Source organism: Trichomycterus rosablanca, chromosome 7 (assembly GCF_030014385.1).
Source record: "Trichomycterus rosablanca isolate fTriRos1 chromosome 7, fTriRos1.hap1, whole genome shotgun sequence".
NCBI lineage: Eukaryota > Metazoa > Chordata > Actinopteri > Siluriformes > Trichomycteridae > Trichomycterus > Trichomycterus rosablanca.
The window spans coordinates 26221532-26244446 of NC_085994.1; the positions used below are offsets into that span (position 1 = coordinate 26221532).

The following is a 22915-nucleotide window of genomic DNA, read 5'->3' on the forward strand; positions in this document are numbered from 1 at the left end:
TTGAGAAAAAGGAGCAAACAGTAATAATAACGTTACGCCCAATCCGCTGTTCTGACTCTTGTCTGCCATAGATTTTCCTGCCTATGTAAGAACTATTTTTTCCTAAATAAAAGCGCTATATTAAGAAAAAAGAATGTCTCACCTGTCGTGTAATTTGAATTATAAAATATATTGTCTGGCCCTTTAAGAATGTTAAGCGCACTATAGGGCGTAGGGAGCGAGTGTGTAGGGAATAGATCGGATTTGTACCGTTTCCGTGCTCGTGTTTTGCATTGAGCTTGTGTGACATGTAAAGTAGCGTTCTCGTTAACCACTCAAATGTTTGGACTTTGAATTATTTTAACATTATTTTACATCACCGTCATTGCAACATGAACATTTACATTCATATTTTTTGTTACGGTATAGAACTTAATTCTGGATTACAGGCATAACTAATCGTACACGTTCATACACTTTTAAGAAATATCTGTAACTATAAACTAAGCAGTTAACTTTTGAAATATACTGAAGTGTGTAGCCTGCTATTATTCTGTTTTGTGTGGGCAGAGAGAGATTACAATGCCAAAATGTTATGTGTTAATGTTTGTGTTAAAGTGTAATTGATACACATGCATTTATACTTATGCGTATTTATTATACTGTAGATCAGATAAGATAAGCAATGTTTGACGTTCAGATTGTTAAATCTTTTTTATAATAAAACATTGAAATATTGTAATAACACTCAAGTGTGTACACTGTAAAGTTTGTCCGCAACAACCCCCCACCACCCCCACCCCCCCGCCCCCCGCAGTAACACCGTTTACCGCGGTATTTCCTGAAGACGGTATGACGGTATGAAAATCGGCAATATCGCCCAACCCTAGCTCCCGACAATTTGTGAATATGCCGTGTATTTATTTCTTTATTAAGCAAGTGCACCACTACGATGCTCGGTTACATAACTAAGCCAATCAGAGTGCTTGATACTGAGATGTCATTCAGTCTTGTAACATGGTAACGCTGTATGTTATGGTCCTGAAGTTTTCATACTAGGATTAAAAAATATTGTTTTGTAAACCGGAGTGATCCTTGACTCACACACCATATAAATAGTAAAATTCTACAGTAATGAACGCAGCTCTGCTACTACCACCTCGTGAAACGCTCGCATTGCAGACATTACACTTCACTGTTGGACTTGTTTCACTTTCCAATTTAAAGTATTTCCACACAGCGGACATGCTGACGTAAAACAAAGGATCGGAATTAGGAAATATAAAACCATTTCCAATCAGAAGCATACTGGAATGAATAGCGTGATAAATTAAAACCTTCTGTACTTTTCAGCATTCCTGATCAGCATTCCTGATTACTTTGGCAACCAGGCACTACAATTCTGAGTTACATTCACAAATGCCACATATAACTTTGCTGTGCAAAAAAAGACCCTGGGCTCTGAGGAATCTGGGATGGACCATCACACAGTGAAAAATGTGTATTGTGGTCAGACGAATTAGTTTTCCATTTTTTTGAAGCAATGGGTGCCATATGTGGACCAAAGACAAATAGGACCATCCAGACTCTTATTCAAAAGTAAAGGTACTGGACTGACCTGTCTGCAATCCTGACTGCAGTCCCTAAAAAAGAATGTGTGGAGAATTTTGAAACAAAAAAGTGACAATGATAACCCAACATTGTTGCACACCTTAAGACATGTCTGCAGGAGGAATTAGCAAAATAACACCTGAAACACTTCATTGCTTGGTCTCCATGACAGAGACAATTGCAGAGGATGGTCAATTAGTAACAAACTAACAAATTGTAGACACAGTACATCCACAACCCACAACGGAGAAAGTAAATAAAACAGGGAAAGTCCAGAAACAAGAACTGGATATCATGATTTGACCAGTGGCAGCTCCTGCCAAATCTCTCAGGGGGGCAATTGTTGCGATGATGGCCAAGGTGACCCGTTAAATGGGTAAATTAAAGCTTAAATAATTAACATCTTAAGTAGTGCTGGACAATAATTCGATATCGATATACTGTATATCACGATAGAAAATGTTTCAATAACGGTGATATGATTTTTAAACAAATTCAATCGATATGCATACGTCAGTGCGTGATGACGTAGGCCACAGGCACGAAGCCAGTGCTCAGCGTTACCGCTCTGATTACACTCCGCTACAACACGGTGGATATTAGCGGCAAAATGAGTTCAACAGCTGTGAGTGAACAAGCATCCACAGCCAGGGGCGGAGCCGGGGGTTGGCCGCTTTGCCGGTGTTACTTTTTTGCGGAAGCATTTCTGCACGCAGGTGTTCCCACACGGACGCAACAGCAACAGATTCAACAGCGCACCTCAAGCATGTAGTTCTCCACCAAAACAGTGCAGTAATACACTCAACATAAATGTCAACCACCAACACAATTACAGACGAAGTAGTACTACTGAGTACTAATACCAGTTATTACTACTACTTCTTATTAGTTGTGGCGCACTACAAGTCAAGGCACCAACGGGATATTCGCGTTCCACTGTTGCCAGATTGGGCGGTTTTCCCCCTAATTGGGCGGGTTTTTTTTTTCAAAAACAATTTAATAGCATTTAAATAACACTTCTATTGAACAGAGAATATTCAGTTTTAAGAAGCCCCAACATTGTAGAAGGCTATTAAAAGTAAAGTCAATTTTCAATGCTGATTTGGCTTAATAGTGTTGGTCAGAATGTGTTATATTCTTAAAAGAAAATTAAAATTTGTTTTCCATGCATTCACACTAGCATGTTCTGGGGTTTAAATGAGTCTCATCAGTACACACAAGTTTGCAGTCAAATGATCAAGTAATGCAAAGGAATATCTTTGGTTATAGGCTATATTTTAGTTGCTCACAGGGAAAATGAGAAAAAATAAAAAGCTTATTATGCTAGGCTTGATGTAATTCTACATGGTACTCACTGCCATAGGTAAATGAGTGAATGACCAAAACACTACTGGATCAACAGCCACTAGCCACATAAAAAAAAATAGGGTATCAGACAGTTTCTGTGCCCACCCCTGTGTGAGCAATGGTCTCAGTTTGGCCATCCCTATGAAAACTGTCTGGCTTTGCCACTGTCTACAGTTGAAAAAGAAGCAGATGAAATAGCTGATAAGAGAGGAAGGACTAATTCAGTGGTGTATTCAGCTTGTATTTCTTGCCAGAAACCAGAAAAGAGGTTTGCAGGTACCGCCATCCAATTTTGGTGTTTTTGGCAGTTTTTCTGACATTTGTATTATTCATATCGATATCGGAATTATATCGTATCGACCGAAATTAGGAGTTATATCGTGATATAAATTTTAGCCATATCGTCCAGCCCTAATCTTAAGTCATCTGTCAGTTTGCCCTCACAAATAACTTTAAACATAGAGAGAGACCAGCTTTACCATTAATCATAAAATGAAGTAAAGCCTTCACACTAACAATTTAATTCAGCCTTCATCAGATAGCATTTTATTTTAGGAGCAGCAGATCCAACTAGGGTTGCCAACTTTCAGAACTGGAAATAAGGAACACCCTGGGCTGACGGGTTGACGGAAGGCATAGGGTGGGGGTGGTATGGCGGGTGTTTACCTGAGGGGGGTAGGCGTCACACTGACATGCAGCCCCGGTTCTGGACTGCGTTGCTTAGGGGGCAGTGAGAAAAGTGCCGGCCCTGCTTGTGTTACTTTTCTTTTGCCCTACACACGGCGTTACTAAGACTAAAAGTGAATACTACGTAAAATAATAACCAAACGCTTTCTAATTCCCACGGTAGCAGCAGTTTCCTTCTGTTTCATACATATCGCCCTGTCTCAGTCTAATCTGCAGCATTTCTCTACCATTGATAAAAACGTTTAGTTTCCAAATAAGGACTTCCTTCCTTTGAAGTCATTCAAAATGCATTACAGTGCCTGCAGTACGAAAAAAAGAGCTTTAACATGAGAGTCTATGAGAGCGATCTGGGGCGATTTTCAGTTAGAGTGGAGTTGCCCCAAAAGGGGCGGTACTGTACGGAACACAACTCGACGCTGATTGGACTATGATATTCCGAGGCAAGACAGACTCCAAAACAGTCACAGCTAGTTTAACACTGGTTGAATGTAATAGAAAAAGTTCTTCCCTTTCGCCCTTTGGTGGTGCGTCGCCCGATCGCCCTAATGAACGAGCCGCCCGAGGATTTGACAGGCTCTATCTTAGCCGTCCATGGCAAATCCAACTCAAAAAACAAGAATATACCAATTTCAATAAAATAAAGAATGAATGTAATATTTGGTTCTAAAGACATTAAGATACAATCAAGGGATGCAGAGTTGGTATGCAAGTTGGTATGATGAATCAACTCTGTATTCTACCTGGTTAAGACTGGTTAAGCTTTCTGGCATAAAATTGCAATGAAAAAGTGACATGCCTCATGCTTTTACCTGCATATATATTTTACAATCTAAAAGTTCTACAAAAGATTGTTTAAAAAAAATTTTACATATGGCTGATGCAACACAGATTCAAAAACTTCATACTCTATAGAGTTTGGCTTGATCTTAGTGAGCCGGCATGGGTTGCCACACAACACTAGTTAAACTGGTTATTTTAATTTCCCGTAGGTCTCCATGAGTAAGTGTGTCATAAGTGCCCTATTACCCTATTCTATTAGTACTTTGGCTGTGTATCCAATTTTTAGTATAGACCATAACCCTAATTATGAAAAATTAAACTAATTATGAATGATTAAATGAAATTTCTGATTTTTAATTACAGGCCAGTTTAAACTTTTGACAAGGGAATCAAGCATAAACCATTGCAGCAATAACCCAGCAAAAACTTTACCCCTTAGTTCTACAGTTGGGCTGTTAAAAGAAGAATGAATCAATTTCTGTACAAATGACAAAAATCATAAAAATTTAAATATTTGTATCTTTTGGTTTATTTCGAAAACTTATTCCAGGCTAAAGGGCTCATGAATTTATGTATTTAATATTGGCTGTGATTGTCATCACCATCATCACATCTGCAGTCATAAGTTTATAGGTTCTCATTTTTGTCGCCCCTACATCTCTGACTCATAAGATCATTTAGCTCTGTGATTTAACCACAATTATTGCAAGAACATGATGTCTGTGTGCCACAGGGAAAATAAAACACACACATACATCCACATAATCACACATTCCTCTGCAATTATCTATTTTATATATAAAGAATGTGAAAAAAAATTTAAACTGATCACATAAGATATTCAAGGAGCTAATAATGATACAGCGACCCTTTGTCTCCTTTACTATTTTAAAATGGTTTAAATTCTTCTTTTCTGAATGCTCAAAAATCCCTAATGGTTTGTGGTGAGATGCTGGAGGAAGAAGAAGAAGAAAATCTTTAGTTGTTTGAGAAATAAAGGGACTATATATTTACTGTGCTTCAAAACTTTTTGTTAAGGTTTGATAGTGTACTTTTACTTTTATTTCATTGCAGACAGTATGAACCCAAGTTATTTAATGTTTTGCCTGATCAACTTGTTAATATCCATCTATTTCTGCATTTCAGGCCTGTAACACATGCCAAAAAAGTTGTGACGGTAAAGCATTAACCACTTTGTAATATTGCCATATTTACTCAAGAAGTGTCCTATTTTTCCTGTAAACACGTCTTAGGATGTGCAACAGCACAGGGATTGTCGTCACATTTATTGTTTCAAAATTCATTCATATTCTCACATTCACTATTGTGGACAGGTTAAAACTGCAGGCAAACCAGTCCAGTGTCTGAACCCTCTTCTTCCATAGCCATACCTTTGTAAAGTGTGCAGCATGTAGTTTTGCTTTGTCTTGTTGAAAAATGCATGAATGTCCCTGTAGAAAAAGTCGTCATAAAGGCAGCATATGTTGCTCGAAAATTCCAATGTACTTTTCTGCATTAATGCTGCCATTACAGAAGTGTAAATTACCTTTGCCAAGGCCACTGACACAACCCCATACCATGATAACCTAGTCTAGATGGTCTTATTTGTTTTGGTCAAGAGCACATGGCATCTATTTCTTCCAAAAATAATCTGAAATACTGATTAATGTGACCACAAAACATGTTTTAACTGTGTGATGGTCTATCCCAGATGCCATTTCTGTCTTTATAAATGTAACTATGTATTGTAGTGCTTTGCAAAAGTCCCTTGCCCATGTGGTTCTATCAGCTATTAATAAATGATGGTTATTGATACAGTGCCATCTGAGGTATTGGAGATCATGGGTGTTGTGCCCTTGACCTTTATGCACTGAAATTCCTCCAGATTCCTTGAATCATTTAATGGTACTATACACTGTAGAGTGAGAAATATCCCTTTCAATCTTTCTTTGAGGAATATTTGTTGACAAACTGAAGATTCTCTGTCCATCTTTGCTCATCAAACCCAGGGCCTTCTTGCTGTGAAGCGACAGTGCTACCCACAAAATGTGATATTACCTGGGGTTCATGCTTTTTGCTCTAAAAAAAAAAGTCAATGTAAATGTAAAAAACTCTGTTTTATTTGCATTGTCCATCCTTTTTTTATTTGGGGTTGTACAACTATGCAAAAAAACTCAGATTGTGGTGCATAACAGAATGCATTTTTCAGTTGTATTTAACAGTTGGCAACATACATTGTGGGTTGAAAACATCCTTTGCTTTTCTCCAAGCAAATATCTCTTTAGATGCAGAAAATGTGGTAAAATCTCTGTTAGTAAGCTCTGACTGATAGCAACTGCTGATGTTGTTTATGTTACTTATGCTGTTGTAACTTATAATGTATACCAGCCTTGTAGTGTTAACCGAAATAACATTTCCATCTGCATCTGCATTGTTGTGATTATACAGATACTTGTTTGTACAATGTGAATCTCTGTAGTGTGTACTATTATTTTTGACTTTTTGATTTATGTAACTTGCTACTGAGGCCTTAATTTCCTTCGGGATTAATAAAGTAGCTATCTATCTATCTTATCTTATCTATCTATCTATCTATCTATACTAAGACATTTTTTAACTTTTTTTGTAATAATATTACCCAGTATTTGGCCTCTGTGTATGTCTTTTAGTTGCCACATATAGGTAATTAACAATAAATCTAAAAAACTTGTCTGTGCAGCTCTTTGTTATTGTAAATAATTATATGTACAGTATAGTGTAGTTCACAAAAAAGTGGATTGAAAAGGAATAGGGCAGAACTGGATGTCACAATATGACAAACAAATCCTCGGAAATAGAACAGGCAATCGTCTGAAGTTTGTGGTTCTGTAAAACCCCCTACCACCAATTCTCGCTCCATTGTGCATACCAGTGGATTTATTGGCATATCCAGCTCTGCCTCCCTCCCTGCCCAACACCCCGGGAACAAGTTCCTAGAACAGTGTTCACAACCATCATGAGTGGAAAACCTGACCATGGCCTCAGGAAAATGCAAGTATGCCAACAAAGAAGCAGGCTAAAAAAACAGTGAGAAGCCATTGTATATATAAAAACTTCCACTCGAAGCGAATTAAAGCTAATGAGGCAAATGTGACTGTCAATCACTAAATACTGACAGATCACATGCAAGTGAGCCACCATGCCCCATCTGTCATCCAAATTAGACAGCGCAGAGGGACACAAGATTCACAGCAGTAACGTCATCATTGCAATAGGTGCAATAGGTTTAAGTGATGCCAAGAAAAATAATAATAAAAAAAAAAACTAAATACAAATAAATGCCAAAAATGCCAAAGCAAATATCATGAAAGTACAACAAACTTTACTTGGTAGTATCTATGAAACGATTTGATAATGTGATCACAAATCAGATACAATTTTTAAAATAAAAATCCTTGAGAAATCGCTTGTCTATTGCCACATTGCTTTGCTCCTACTTTTGATAAAGTTAAACTTTGCTCAACTTTTTTGTATCACAGACACCAGCCACTTTGCTTCACTAATGTTCACTCTACCTAGTTTAGCCGGAAATCAACAGCTCAAATAAAAAAAAATGACTGCCGATTACTTTGTTGCTGCCAGTCTAAAAGTAGGGTAAGGTTTAAGAATGACATAGTAAGACGTCATGATGTTTAGGTGTCCACAGATTGGCCATGTAGTGCATTACTATATTTTGCATAATCATTTTTTGCTAAGTAAATGTTCTAATTCGATATTCCTTAGATACACAACACAATCATAATCTATTACAAGTCATTCTCATTGGATCAGTTGATTGGCCAATTAGTCCTAGAGCCAGATGGCTGGAGAGAAGAGACAGATGGGAAATGTAGGCGAGAACAGGAAGGTTAACGTGTTGCTGTCACACCTCTTGCTTAGCGCCACAGGATGTTGAGCTCTGAGAGACAGGAGAGTGGACACTCACCACTTACCAAACTACTTCTGCCAGCCCTGACCTAAAACCAGTGTTCCTGTACTGAGAATGAGCCATCTGATCTGTGTGATGTATTATGCATCAAAACCAATCTGACTGGGCTTTATTTGTGAGCTCCAAAGGTCAGAAAGGGCCAACATCGCATAGTGAATGTCATCCATTGAGTAAAAAAAGGATCCTGGAACTAATCAACAAACTGCTAAAAACAAACTGAAAGGGCAACCTGACTACACTAGTGCAAGTACACGTCCATGACTGTAAACCTTCTGTTTGGCAACACGCTTTGTCACCCCACTGTACCCCATTTATCATTAAAAGAGGCCTCCATAGTACCCTTGGTGACTAGATGATGTTAACAGAAGTCATGTGGTGTAATAAGTCTAAACTGGACATTGTTGGCTTGAAATATGCGTTGTGTTTGATGTAACAAGATCAAACAAGATGCATCAATCAGGTAACACATCTTCTCTGTAAAATATAGTGGTTGTACATTTGTATCTTTTGAAGATCCTCTAGCACATAAATCAGAAAAGCAGAGTTACATTGGAGAACCAAAAAATAAACAGACATAAACATGTATTAATAATTTGTAATTATAAATAATGTCTGTTTGTTGTTTTTTATTTGCTCCTTTTTTATTTAAACATGGACAGGTTTTATTTTTTAATTTAGTTCGCAGTTTGTGCATTACTGGCCTGTTTAGGTTTTCTGCCCTCAACCAGAAGTTTCCAGGTAAGCCTCAGACCTGCTACGACCCTAAATGCAATGCACTGCTGGCCTGTCTAGGTTTTCTAGCTTGCGCCCAGAATTTCTTGGGTTAGCCTCAAACCTGCTGTGACCCTAATTGCAATGCATTGCTGGCCTGTCTAGGTTTTCTGCCTTGCACCCAGAAGTTTTCAGGTAAGCCTCAGACCTGCTGTGACCGTGAATAAGCTCAAGCAGTAGAACAGTGATGCTGGTTAGGCAGCATGGCAACATAGCAGGTAGTGACAGACAGCAAGATAGATCCTGGATAACTGGGTTCAAAGTTTCAAATTTTGACATAATTTACCTGTGTCCATGTTGGTTTACTCTGGGTACTCTGGTTCTTTTCCACCTTATGATGAAGGTGGACTGGCTAATATTTTACCTGTTGTTGCTGGGCTGTGGTCATCATGAAGCAGTTACTGGCTGTGACTGAATTCATTTTGATTATAGGTTAGGACTGTGGTGTTTACATGTGCATTCTACTCAACAATGTGATAAAAAATCTGATATCAAAATGGTGTGTATGTGTAGAGTACCACTTAGTGTATGTTACCATAACAACAAGTATCATGTGAGTCCAGTCAGAGTAAGAGGAGCAGCAGTATGCTACCTGAGTTTTCAGTTGGTGTGTTTGTTTTTTTTAATTGCTTTTAAATGAAGGCCAACATATACTTTACATTCACTTATTAAAAGGGGGCAAGAGCAAGATGGCATATTCTGCAACTTTCCGAGGCACATGAGCTGTATGCCAGTCCTTTCATTTGCTGAAATACTTGTTTTTGTGTGCTTTATGGCTAACGATTTTTAAGGCTTTTGGGAATGTAATTGGAGATACAGTTGTTATTACAGGTTATTCTTCTATTTATTTAAATTACTACCCACCTCGTTTATTCTGATAAAAATTTTATTTAGAATTCAGAGTAGTCTATTCCAACTAAAGAGCATACATGGATGTATTCTATTCCAATTGAGCTCTAGTCAGTTTATTAATGGGTTATCGGGCTTCATGAAAACTTAACTACTAAGAAAAGAGAGATAGAAAAAAGAGGGAAAAGAACAACCTTCATTATACACTAATTTACCACCAGAAGTGCGGCCTGGCAAGACCTTTTTTCTGTGTTTATTCTCTCTCTCTCTCTCTCTCTTTCTCTCTCTAATGCTTTCACAGCTGTTAAGCATGGAAAAGCTGATGAAGAAAAAAGCCATCTTCATGGCTTCACAACGACCATGTCTGGATTTGCTCTCAATGTCCTCCTAACATTTCTTAGTATGTGTGTGCGTGCGTGTATACAGACCTACAGACAAGTCTACTTAGTCTACCTATGACAAATGTGAGCTAGCCTGCTATTATGGATGGCAAGAGAAACATGGCACATTTTTATATTGCATATTTATGCATACTCACCCATTCACTTTATTTCTAAGGGGGGCGGCACGGTGGCTAAGTGGGTAGCACTGTCACCTCACAGCAAGAAGGACCTGCGTTCGCTCCCCAGGTGGGGAGGTCCGGGTCCTTTCTGTGTGGAGTTTGCATGTTCTCCCCCGTGTCTGCATGGGTTTTCTCTGGGTGCTCCGGTTTCCTCCCACAGTCCAAAGACATGCAAGTGAGGTAAATTGCAGACACTGAATTGTCCAAGACTGTGTTCATTATAACCTTGTGAACTGATGAACCTTGTGTAATGAGTAACTACCGTTCCTGTCATGAATGTAACCAAAGTGTAAAACATGACGTTAAAATCCTAATAAACAAACAAACATATTTCTAAGGGAATAATTTGGGGAGGTGGTAGGAAACTGGAGGAAACACAATTAAGAGAAAAAGGAACATGTCAAACACCTCACAGAAACTGTAGGATTTGAACCCAGGTTTCTAAAACCCTGGTGCTGTGTGGCCACCACACGGAATGCTGCATTACAGTGTTGCCCATACATTTACAGATTCTGCAAGTTTTGATAAAGAGTAAATGCTGTATGTTTATTAAACTTTACGAATTTAATTATAAAAAAGCACCTGATTGGGGCTGCTTTAATGAAAATGGCTTATCTGCCGAATTAAAGTAGACCCTAATACATTCCAAACAGTATTTTTGGTTTATGGACTTTACATAGGGTACATCAGTCCCCTTATTGCTATATTCCTTTTTCACATCAGCTAAACAATGGAGCATCTCTGCACTGTGTATGGCTAAAATGTTATTTGCTGCAAATCCAATATAGCAGCATTTTTCCCTTTGTCAGCATACTGGCAGTAGTAGAGCTAAGTGCTGGTTGCTAAGATGGAGTTGTGCAAGAACTGTCTGTGGTGTAAAGGTCTGTGGTGTAAGGGTATGACATTGCTTTGTGTATAAAGTGTCTTACAGTTTGTCAGTTAATACGGTGTTCAAACAATACCTGATACTACACAATCTTGTCACAATATTTAAATAATTTTATTAAGCCCCATAGGAAAAATATGGTATACAGTGTTTTATAAGTTCAAGAAAAGCTTGGTAAACTACTTGGAATTATCTAAGTTTTTGCATTGATTGCTTACAAAATCTGCTCTAATCATTATCCAAATCATAATAAGAGACTAAATTTAATAACATACAACTGTATTCTAATGTCTTTATACAACGCACATTTGTTGTCTTTAAAAGTCAATGCTAAAAAAAAATATGTGTAAAGTACAAAACCCAAACCCCAAGTTAGGACATTTTGTAAAATGAAATACAAATAAAAATCTGTGGTTTTTTTATTTTCTTGAATCTTTATTTAACTGACAAAAGATTTTCAATTTTCACTGACCACCCTAATAGTATGTCTGAATTAAAAATGTATTTAGAATTTGATGTCTGCAACACACAGAAGCATGTTTACCATTGTTACTTCTCCTTTCATATTAATTACACTATTTAAACATTTAAAAACTGGATAGTATATGTTGTATTTTTGTAAGTGGATCTTTGCCTATTCTTGAAACAACACTTCAGCTGTTTAACAGGTTGAGGTCACCATTGTCTGATTCTCCTACTCATAATGCACCAAACAATTTCAATAGGAGACAAATTTGGACTACACTGCTGTAGCACATGCACAAAGAGGCCTGGGTCTGGGCTTCCCAGAAAATATGTTGAGTTGATGGCAGCCTGTTTCCCTAAAATCCCAATATACACCAACCAGACATAACATTATGACCACTGACAGGTGAAGTGAATAACACTGATTATCTTTTCATCACTGCACCTGTTAGTGGGTGGGATATATTAGGCAGCAAGTGAACATTTTATCCTTAAAGTTGATGTGTTAGAAGCTGAAAAACTTAAACCATCCCAGTTTAAGTGTGTTGCAGGCATCAAATTCAAATTTGTTTTTATAAAAAAAAAATTATGTTAATAAAATGTTAATAAAACTGGTTTGTAAAAATAAATTTTAGTACTTTTGCCAATTACATAAATGTTCAAGATAAATTGTAAACAAATTACAGACTATTATATTTATTGCATTTTAGAAGATGTTCAAGCTTTTCTGGGACTGGGGTTTGTAGGCTGGTCTTATTGGAGATAAATTTAGAGGTGTAAGTTTTAGAGGTTAGTTTGGTCTTGTCATGAAAGATTTGTTCAGTAAAACAATGCCCTGGTAAAAAAAAATTCCACAGAACCATAAAAAAGAATTGTTAAAACTGCAAAAATCTGGAAAAGGGCTACAAAAATTTTCCTAGAAATTGGCATCAACAATAATACAAACTGTTAATACTGTCACTACTTTATCTAGTATTGTAACATGATCACAATGATCAAAGAGGTGAAAAAGAACCCAAGAGTTATGGCACAGGACCTAACTAAAAATTTGTACAATTTACAAAAAAGCTTGAAGACATGGGTGGCACGGTGTCTTGGTGGGTAGCACTGTCATCTCACAGCAAGAGGATCCTGAGTTTGATTCCCAGAGAAAGCGGTATGGGTTCTTTCTTTATGGAGTTTGTATGGGTAGGTATGAGTGTGTGTGTGTGTGTGTGTGTGTGTTTGCCCTGTGATGGACTGGCGACCTGTCCAGGGTGTTAACCTAAATAGAACGGGTAAAACAGACAGTGAAAGAATGAATGAATGGAGGACATGTCCAAAAGACACTGCGTACGAATACCAAAACCTTTTTCTAAATGTGAAGTAGAATGCATAAAGTGCTTGAAAATATTTTTTGTATTTTTTCAATCTTGCTAATGCATTTCCCCACTGTGGGACGAATAAAGGATTATCTTATCTTATCTAACAAAAACATATTATTTTTATACTTATTTCAATGATCACATAAAACATACATGCCATACTTTCTTATATCAATAGCCTAAATATTAAGATCTTGTTGGCCATATATAGCTTGCACTTCTGGCTCCACACAGCCCACTTGAGTGTGATGCAATTTCACAGTGAGTTACCATCCAACATCAAAATTTCAAAAGGCAGAATGAGGGGGCGAGAGCAAGAGAAATAGAACAATGCGTCTCTTTTTTTGGTCTCAATAACGCCATACCTTCTTCTATATGAGCTCAGATAGGCTTTGAGGGTTGTGTGTGTGTTAGTGTGTTTGTGTGTGTCAGCAGCAAGATATCAGCTCAAAAGTAAGAGAATGAAGCGAGGTAGACGATAATCAGTGATGGGTTAGAAATGCTATAATACAGTAATAATCCATTATTACTATTGAAGCCAAACACTGGCAGAAATGCGCAAAATCATTTTTGTGATGTGGTTCAAGTCTCCAGCAAAAGTAAATGTGCTTGAGCTGCCAATGTGCCTTTAAGCTACCACACAAACAAATCCGTGTTTATAATGGACTGTGTTTGTCACTGCAATCATTTTCATGCACTGCCATTAAGCAGAGGTCCTCAGCAGAATCAATGCCATTTTTAGGTCCAAACTGATTCCTGGAAGGTGAAAATCAAATGCCTTTTACTGTCACATATATAATTGTAATGCATGTGAATGTGTGTGTGAAGCACAAGAATGTATGCTTGTGTGTCTGTGTACATAAAATTGTCAGTAATTTTTAATTTTGGCCTATCTACTCCACCTCGCTGTTTCAAGCAAAAAAATAAATAAACCAAAATCCTATTTAAACATAAATAAATGCTATAATTCAATAAAAACCTTTATTGAAAAAACTATTTTTGTGGCAATTGTGAAGTACCTTTAGGCTAATGATGGACTGTTTCGGCTGTTGCAATATTTTGGAAATCCCATGTTAGAACTAACAGGTCATGCCTAGTGGGTAGAGCTTTGGGCTATCAATTGAATGGTTGAGAGTTCGAATCCTAGCTCTGCCATGCAGCCACTGTTGAACCCTTGAGCAAGGCCATTAACCCTCTCTGCTCCAGGAGCGCCGTGCAATGGCTGACCCTGCGCTCTGACCCCAGCTTCCAAACAAGTTTTAAAACTATAGATATAGATTGTACTGGATTTTGTACATTGTTGCTGGTATAGGCTGTACTAAATTAAAGGCAGTAAAAAAAACCCCATTGTATTAACTAGCTGAACTATGCCAACTCCTGATGACAAAACCATCCCATGCTTTTCTAATTTTCTAATTTAAAACTTGCTAATATTTAATTAGTATAGTTGTTCATGTGATTTACTTATGCAATAAGTGTGCCCTATGTTTTCTCTAGAAATTTAATAATAAAAGTCCTTTTGTATGACTTTTGTAAAAAGTATGTTTTTGCTTGAATTATTAAAATGTGGGTCAAAATGTGAATTATTTTTGTGTCTCTAAATGTTCACACGAAGATTTTAATACACACAAAATGATATTTATAATTCCACTTTGTTTTACAATTTGTTGTGTAATTTGTAAAATCAATATAAGAAACTATAGAGATGACGTCCTGCAAGAATTTTTTTTTAATATTTTTAAAAAGCTGGGATTGTTCAAATTCACACATTTTATTGTGACCCTTGTTTTTTCATCTATTTATAGGTTATTTTAACCATTTTGTTATTAAACATGTTTGTTTTGCTTAATTACATTCCTGATTTTTTTGTCTGTGGATTAATTGCATATGTAGGCACTAAAACATTATATTATAAAAGTAAAAAATTAATTATATCCTTTAAATTGCCTTGCTGTTTTTTAGATGGTTTTTAAGATCATACAACATATAATACAAGACAAGTAGAACATGAGGAAACACACAACACATTTTTAAATTATTTTAATTTATATTAATCAAATAAAATAACTACGTAAAACCTAAATTAATTATATAATAAAAAGTTATTTTTCCCAAACTTAATAACTGGTTGTTACAAGGACTACAACCAAGTACTTTCTTTAAGTGGAACTTTTAAGTGGGTCTTTCAAATTATTGCAATGACATTTTTTTGCAGAACTGTTCGTATTGAATTACTCAAAAGAGGGGTTTTGAGCTTGAGCTGCCAGGTTAAGTCAGGACACAGTATCTTATAGGGTATCTATGTCACACCAAAAAGTTTTATTTTTCAAGCCATCCAGATTTAAACTTCATAACTTAACTATACTTGAGCTTCAAATGAAGGACTAACAGCCAAACATTTTTATTTTGAATTTTGAATTTATTTTGAATCTATGCTTGTGCATATTATTATTATTATTATTATTATTGTTGTTATTATTATTACATACTATTATTGTACCCTTGTGCAGAAGCAAGGCCTCCCTATAAAATACCACAACCACCATGTTTAATAGATGATATGTTATTCTTTCATTTTCTTTTAAAATCTGTGATATTTTTATGTCAGCTGTACAGGGGTCCATGTCTTTAAAAAAATTCTGGAAAGATGTATTACAGGTTACAAGTTTTCACCACTTGGAAAATCAATCAAGTGTCTTAAAAACTCTTAACAGATTTATTTTATTAGCTTTATTATCTTGTCCAACATTTCTTTTGATTGAATCATACTGTACTCTTTGATGACATGCTTCATTGACATCACTAGTTTAGTGTAACTAAACCCAATGAATTAAAATGGCTGGTTAAGTAAGTGCTTAAGTAATTTTTTACACATTTATTTCCTTTATAGTAAAAAAAAAAGGCTGAATTTCATTTTAACTTATTTTGTCTTATTTTAAAATCTGTAACTATTAGGTGCGATAAATATGTAAAACCTGAAATATCCAAAAAGGGCCAAATAAGTGTGATAAATATGTAAATAATACGATAGATATGAATTCAACCTCAAAAATGGTTCTGATAATTTTACAACAACCCAGTGAACTGATCTGAATTCACTATATTCAGTGTATTGAAGTTTTTTATAATGTGAATGTAAAAATTATCACGGGTCTACTGTTAAAGCTAGCTAGCTATCAATCTTGATGTATACAGTGGCTAGAATAGAAGCTAATGCTTTGAAGTTCTTAAAAGTAATGTTTATACATTAAATGTAGTTTGAAACACTAGCTATAGTCTGGTTCGGCTGCATCACTGTCTGGTTCAGAAATTGTACTGCGTCGGACCGCAGGACTCTCCAGCGAGTAGTGAGGACAGCTGAAAAGATCATCGGGGTCGCTCTTCCATCTCTCACGGACATTTTTAACACCCGCTGCATCCGCAAAGCTCTCAGCATTGTGGACGATCCAACCCATCCATCACATGGACTTTTTACTCTGCTCCCGTCTGGGAGACGATACCGCAGCATCCGGACTAACACAACCAGACTGTGTAACAGTTTTATCCCTCAGGCAATCAGACTCCTCAATTCAGTACTATAACAATTTCCTCCGGAAATTTTCTGCTGCCACACACTAAACTGTATTGACTATGTTACTTGCATTTTTTGCACACCTCCTGGAACTGAACAAGTAATTTCTGCACCTTAATTGTATTTTTGCACCTTATTTACTTTTTAGGCACCTTATCGGCATTGCCAATTTTACGCTGCTAATGTACAACATGTCACTACCTCATGAACCATTGTACCATCTATTCACCATCATGTACTAACACTTGTCTTTAGTCCTGTCTTCTAATTACTTGTTTATATTAGGGATAATTAGGAATATCTTTTGTAGTTATTTATTATAGGATTTTTTGTATTTATTGTTGTATTTACACTGTTTTGTATTGTCTTGCACTTTTTGTACCGTGTTACACCGTGATCCTAGAGGAACGCTGTTTCGTTTCAATATGTACTTGTATGTAGCTGAAATGACAATAAAACCTCTCTGACTCTGACTCTAGTGTTTCAAACTACATTTAGTGTATAAACATTACTTTTAAGAACTTCAAAGTGTATATACCAATGTAGAAGTAGTTATGTGAAATGCTGTAAGTAATAACTGTATCACTAAGGCTGGAAATTGTTTGGTGCTACCTAAACTTTGTGACTATTTTTTTTCTTTTTGCAAATCATTCAAAGTTGCAATGGGGTGGCACACTTTCCCACACTAGCCCACTACTGCTGAAACCCGGGTTTGAATCTGCCGAACTTGATTGGCCATATCTGAGGGGGGTGACTGAAGCGCCCAGTCCAGAGTATTCCTGTCATGACCCTGACCGGAATAAAGCCGTTAATAAAAAATTAAATAAATCAAAATATTAATACATACAGTATTCACCCCCTTCTGATTTCCTTGACTTTTGCATATTTGTCAAACTTAAGCAGTTTAAATCTTTTAAATAAAAAAATGCCCAAATAAGACAACTTATGTAAACATAAAATACAGTTTTTAAAATGAATACTCCCCTATTGATTGATTAAACTGGATTTAATCAGACTAGACACATTCAAACTTGATTACTGCCAGCCCTGGTGAAGCTAAACCTGATTTAAATAGAACTTTTCTGCAATATAAAGAATACAACTTATATACAGTCAAATATACTGTATCTGTGTATAAGGATTACTCAACTTCATGAGGACATGGGTCTAGTTATCTTTCTTAAGTGTTGCTGAACAGATTTTAACTCCTGGTGACCATATATGAATAGTATTTCTCCAGACCGACCTTTTTATTTCACAATGAGAACATTATACCAGCAGTAATATGTGGTGGTAGTGATGTACTGCTTTAGGGTCAAGGTGACTTGCCTTTTAAATGCTGTTCATTACCAAAAAATCCTTAGAGGATGACCACTCACCTAAAGCACAGAAACAGGTCATTTTCATAAAATGATTTTTATAAGCCTAAAAGAAACAATATTTAGTGGCCTAGTCAAAGTCCTAACTTGAGGACATAAAATAAACCTGTTCGTCATATATTACATTTGGTCTGAGGACTCAAAAAAAAAAATGCTAAAGTACAGGAAATAAGGGTGCAAATACTTATTTACAGCATTGTAGATCCATTGGATATGTACCTTTTTATTGGATACTAGTGTTATGTTATGGTGACCTTTAAAAACTGTGAAGAGTATGATGTGATAACTACATACGTAATTAGGTAAGATGTAAGACATTTCTGACATTAAATGAGGGGAAAGTGTGGAGAAGCTGGTTTGACAGTCATCCCTCTCAACTGTTCTCTCACTCCTCTTCAACTGTCACTTCTTTCTCACTCCCTCCATCACTCCCTCTTTCTTTCACACACTTTCTCACTCCCTCAAAATCACAGGCTGGGAGATTGCAGTTTCCACCCACACTGATGAAGCAGAAAAGGCTTTGAACCAGGCTCACAATCACACAATGTTATAACCAAACGCACCCACATATACTAATGCACACACACACACACACACACACACACAGTACACAATGTTTTGCCCCCACTTCAAAACCCAACTCACAAATAACCGCTAATACTGTAGCAACAAACTGTTGACTAACATTAAACACTTTTTACCACTAATAATAACAAACTAATGCCAACTAATGACTAACATTAAACACTTTTTTAAAACAATGCACACCTTTACATACTGCATTGTCTTGCTGGATGTCCCTAATGTACATCAAAACATGTGCACTCTCTGTTTTATGTACATCTACAATCCCATGCAGGTATGCAACACACACACACACACACACACACACACACAAACACACTAAAAGAGCTTGAACTGTAACTGCGCCACACCATATCTGTAAAACTTTGTGCAGATTTTTACACACCTCAGCTTCAGCTTAATAACATTAAATAGTGCAACATAACAAAAGCAGCATCACTTAGTAGCAAGCAAGCTTAGATCTCTAATAAATCTATTTGTGTCTATTTGATTAACTAAGATTAAAACAATAAACATAAGATGCACTTATTAATTAATGCTATACCTTAATATGTAATAAATGTTAATGTTCAATATGTAAATTAACTATGTAATAACAATTGTAATACAATATTCTGTTACATTATTATAATATGTTCTTAAAATAGAGTGTAAGAAATGCTTGACACTCACCGTTTTGATTTCTCTTTCTGGTTTCACTTACTTCCTTCGCACTGTCCGTCTCTATTCAGTTTTTTTCTGACAATGGCAGGATTTAAAAATTATGGAAGAGTAGAAATGAGGAAGAAAATCGAGATGGTGAAACCTCTAGGGAGATGCAGAGGTCTTTCAGTCTTTAGTTCTGGTTTTCCTTCTGTCACGCCTGGCTCGGCACAGCTTGTGTCTGCCTGGAGAAAGTGTGTGTGCGTGTGTGTGTGGATCGCTGTGTTTGCCTGCATTTTTCCTACTTACAGAGATAGAGCAACACCCCCTCTATACACCCTCCCCACCTCTAAAACCCTTGTAGGTGTGAGTCATCGGCTTTTAGCCAATCATGGCCAAGCTAACTGACTTTAATTAGAATCACAAGGGGGCTCAAAATAAGAAAGAGAGGGTGGTGGGTTAGGAGGTATAATCAAGTGCAGAAAATAGGTAAAAATGTAGAACAGTAGGAATGACTGTAAAGATGTACTCTCATTCATTAACTGAAAATAAGGTTTGAGAAAGAGGGCAAGAGAAAGAGCACTGACAGTAATGCTTATGCTATATTGCAGACGCTGACTGCATGACAAGTGGTCTTTGTGAATTTGATGGCTTGAAATAATGTTGACATAACTCATTATGTCAATAGTGTCAACATGCTCCCGGTGTGTACAATCAGTTGTTTCCGGTCAAACACCAGCGTGCATGGACACACAAACATATCAAAGCTACATTTTTGATTTTCTCAAACCTTAATCTAGAACTAAATTGATTGTTACAAACCAACTGTCTTCCATCACCACACAAAAACAATGACTAATAAAAAGATAATTATGTTAAGTATACTATGGGTGCAGCCCCGGTTCTGGACTGCATTGATTGGGGGGGCAGTGAGAAAATCAGGGGGGAGGGGGGCAATTTCCACCCCAGCGCCCCCATAGCACCAGCCCTGCATGTTTTACTTTAGTTTCGCCCTAAGCCAGATTCGAACCTAGGGTGGAAAAATATGTGAGATGCGCTCTGCCCACTGCATTACTCAAACAGCGGTGTATTAAACACATTGTAATGCTAATATAACCTGCACACACACTGCGTTACTAAGACTAAAAGTGAACACTACTTAAAATAATAACCAAACGCTTTCTAATTCCCACGATAGCGGCAGAAGCCGCTCGCCCTGTTCATACCTGTCAAGTTTTGGATTTAAAAATAAGGGAAATTTTCCGCCGCGCGCTTCGAGCCGTCCCACCAGCCCAACCGAGGTTCAGTATCCCTTACATTTTAAGACAGGTTTACAAGAAATCTAAAATAACCACCTGTGAACCACTTACAAACTACAATTAGATGATCAGAATCTGATAGGCCTACCTTTGTTGACACTGAAATGCTGTGGACATTCCTACATATGTAATTCTTATAATACAGCCTAAATGAAAACACAGTTACAAACCTTACAGAATGCATAACTCTGCCCCATCCTGCTCCTCTTTAGAAAGGTAAATTCGATGTCCCATTTAGATATTTACATGCAGTCTTTACTTTTTTGGCAGGAATGCCCTCTCTCTCCTTGCATCCATCCATCTCTCCCTGTTCCAGGTTTGTTCCCGCTGTCCGCACTAACCTCGTGAGAACTGCCACTTGCAGCAGCCTGGGTGGCAGTTCTCACGAGGTTAGTGACATTTCAGTTTGAAGAGGCACAGGAATGTTTTTTAAATTATAATTGTAGTATTGTGTAAAGGAAACATAAAAATACTTACCTGTAATGGGGAGCTGAACCTGTGGGAGGCACTGTTACCTTTTGTTATTGTTGTGGTGCGGTTAAAGGAGGGTCAGAAGGAAGTTACCGTTCTGAGAGTTTGCACATGACTTTATTGCTTATCTGAGATTTGTTGGTTAATAATAAAGACACTTAAATATATTATATTTGGATGTGATGATTGAAGATACCACAATAAAATAATACGGGAAATTTACGGGAAAATACTAATACGGGAAGACGGCGGGAAAGAGGGGTAAAATACGGTAGTTTCCCGGCCAAAACGGGAGACTTGACAGGTATGCCTGTTACAGGTTCAGAGATAATTTAGGACAATTTTTGTCCTAAAAACTGTAACAAGCCCACCTGCCATGGTAATCAACTGAATGGCTGGGTTACAGAATAATGTTCTTCCACCTTGCCAAATATGGATGACAGAGGGAGTATAGAGGCCCAGATGACTAACATGTCATTTTCTCTGACAATCACTTGGGCCACTTTGAGAGTTCACTTCAGATAGTGTTATCATTTATCACTGTTTCTTTCTCACAGATTTTTGTGAGAGAGCTCCTCTGTGGGCAACCTGTTTTTTCTCTAAATCGTAATTCTGGGCTTGGTCAGGACTGGTTTTCTGCTGGCGTATGAGGCCAGGACACTTTTATCTCTTTCTTGGAACTCAGATAGTGTCTCAGTCTTCTTTGGGAGTCAATAGAGAATTTTCTTGAAAGAGCAAGATGCCCCAACCAGTTTTAGTTTCTGCACTATCCATTTTTATCCACTTTCTCTGTTGTGGGCTGTGGATGTGTGTGTCTTTTATTTGTTATTGTTTTGTTTTGGCATCCTCCTTATTATTTGTAGCATTTTTGGTTAAACACCCTGCAAATGTATATATATGCATTTGTGCATAAAAGATTATTCTTAAAAATACTGGTCATAAGGCAACAATGATTTTTAATGAAAGACAGATCAATGGGAGACAGGCAGGCCAGTCAAGCACATGCACTTCATATCCTGTGCTGCCTGAGGGATCACTGGTGTTCAGCTTAGGCTTGCCCTTTACGTACTGAAATTCCTCCAGATTCTTTGAATCGTTTAATGATACTATGCACTGTGGAGAGAAAATTATGCAACTCCCAGTCTTTCTTTAAGAAACATTGTTTTTAAACATATCAATAATTTTCTCATGCATTTGTTAAAAAACTGGAGTTCATCTACCCATGTTTGCTACTGCCTGTCTTTACTTTGGATACTGCTTTTGTACCAAATCATGATTACAATCACCTCCCTTTTAAATCACATTATTGTTTTTCTACATCATTTCTATCCTTAAATTACCCCTGTCCCAAATGTTTTTGGAATGTGTTACAGAGTTTTGAGGGCAGGGGTTACCAATGATATTACGCAAATAGTCTTGTCCTTTGTGATTATTCACACAGTAGAAACAAGATTTTTTGCATTTAGTGAAGAGAACAAGATTACCAAACCAAGGTCAATTTGTTCCACACCACATGGTATAATAAATACAGTGAGATTTCCTTATATAGTATATGGTCATGTGAAGGACAGAACATAACATCTCACAACATTCCCACCCAGGCTATACACTACAGATAACCCCTTCAAATATAAGAACAGCTTTCACAGCACAACGTGCCTTTACCATTCACCAAGCTTA

At 37.0% G+C, this 22915-nt stretch overlaps 1 protein-coding gene across 2 annotated transcripts in view; it reads right to left on the bottom strand.

Moving 5' to 3' along the window:
* Nucleotides 1-19681, bottom strand: part of prickle2a (prickle homolog 2a) — an 80592-nt gene extending 60911 nt beyond the window's left edge. For both annotated transcript variants that reach the window (XM_062998552.1, XM_062998553.1), the window contains exon 1: nt 19476-19681. The gene's annotated coding sequence lies outside the window, so the exon portion shown is untranslated. The remainder of the gene's footprint in view (nt 1-19475) is intronic.
* Between the last annotated feature and the right edge of the window lie 3234 nt (nt 19682-22915).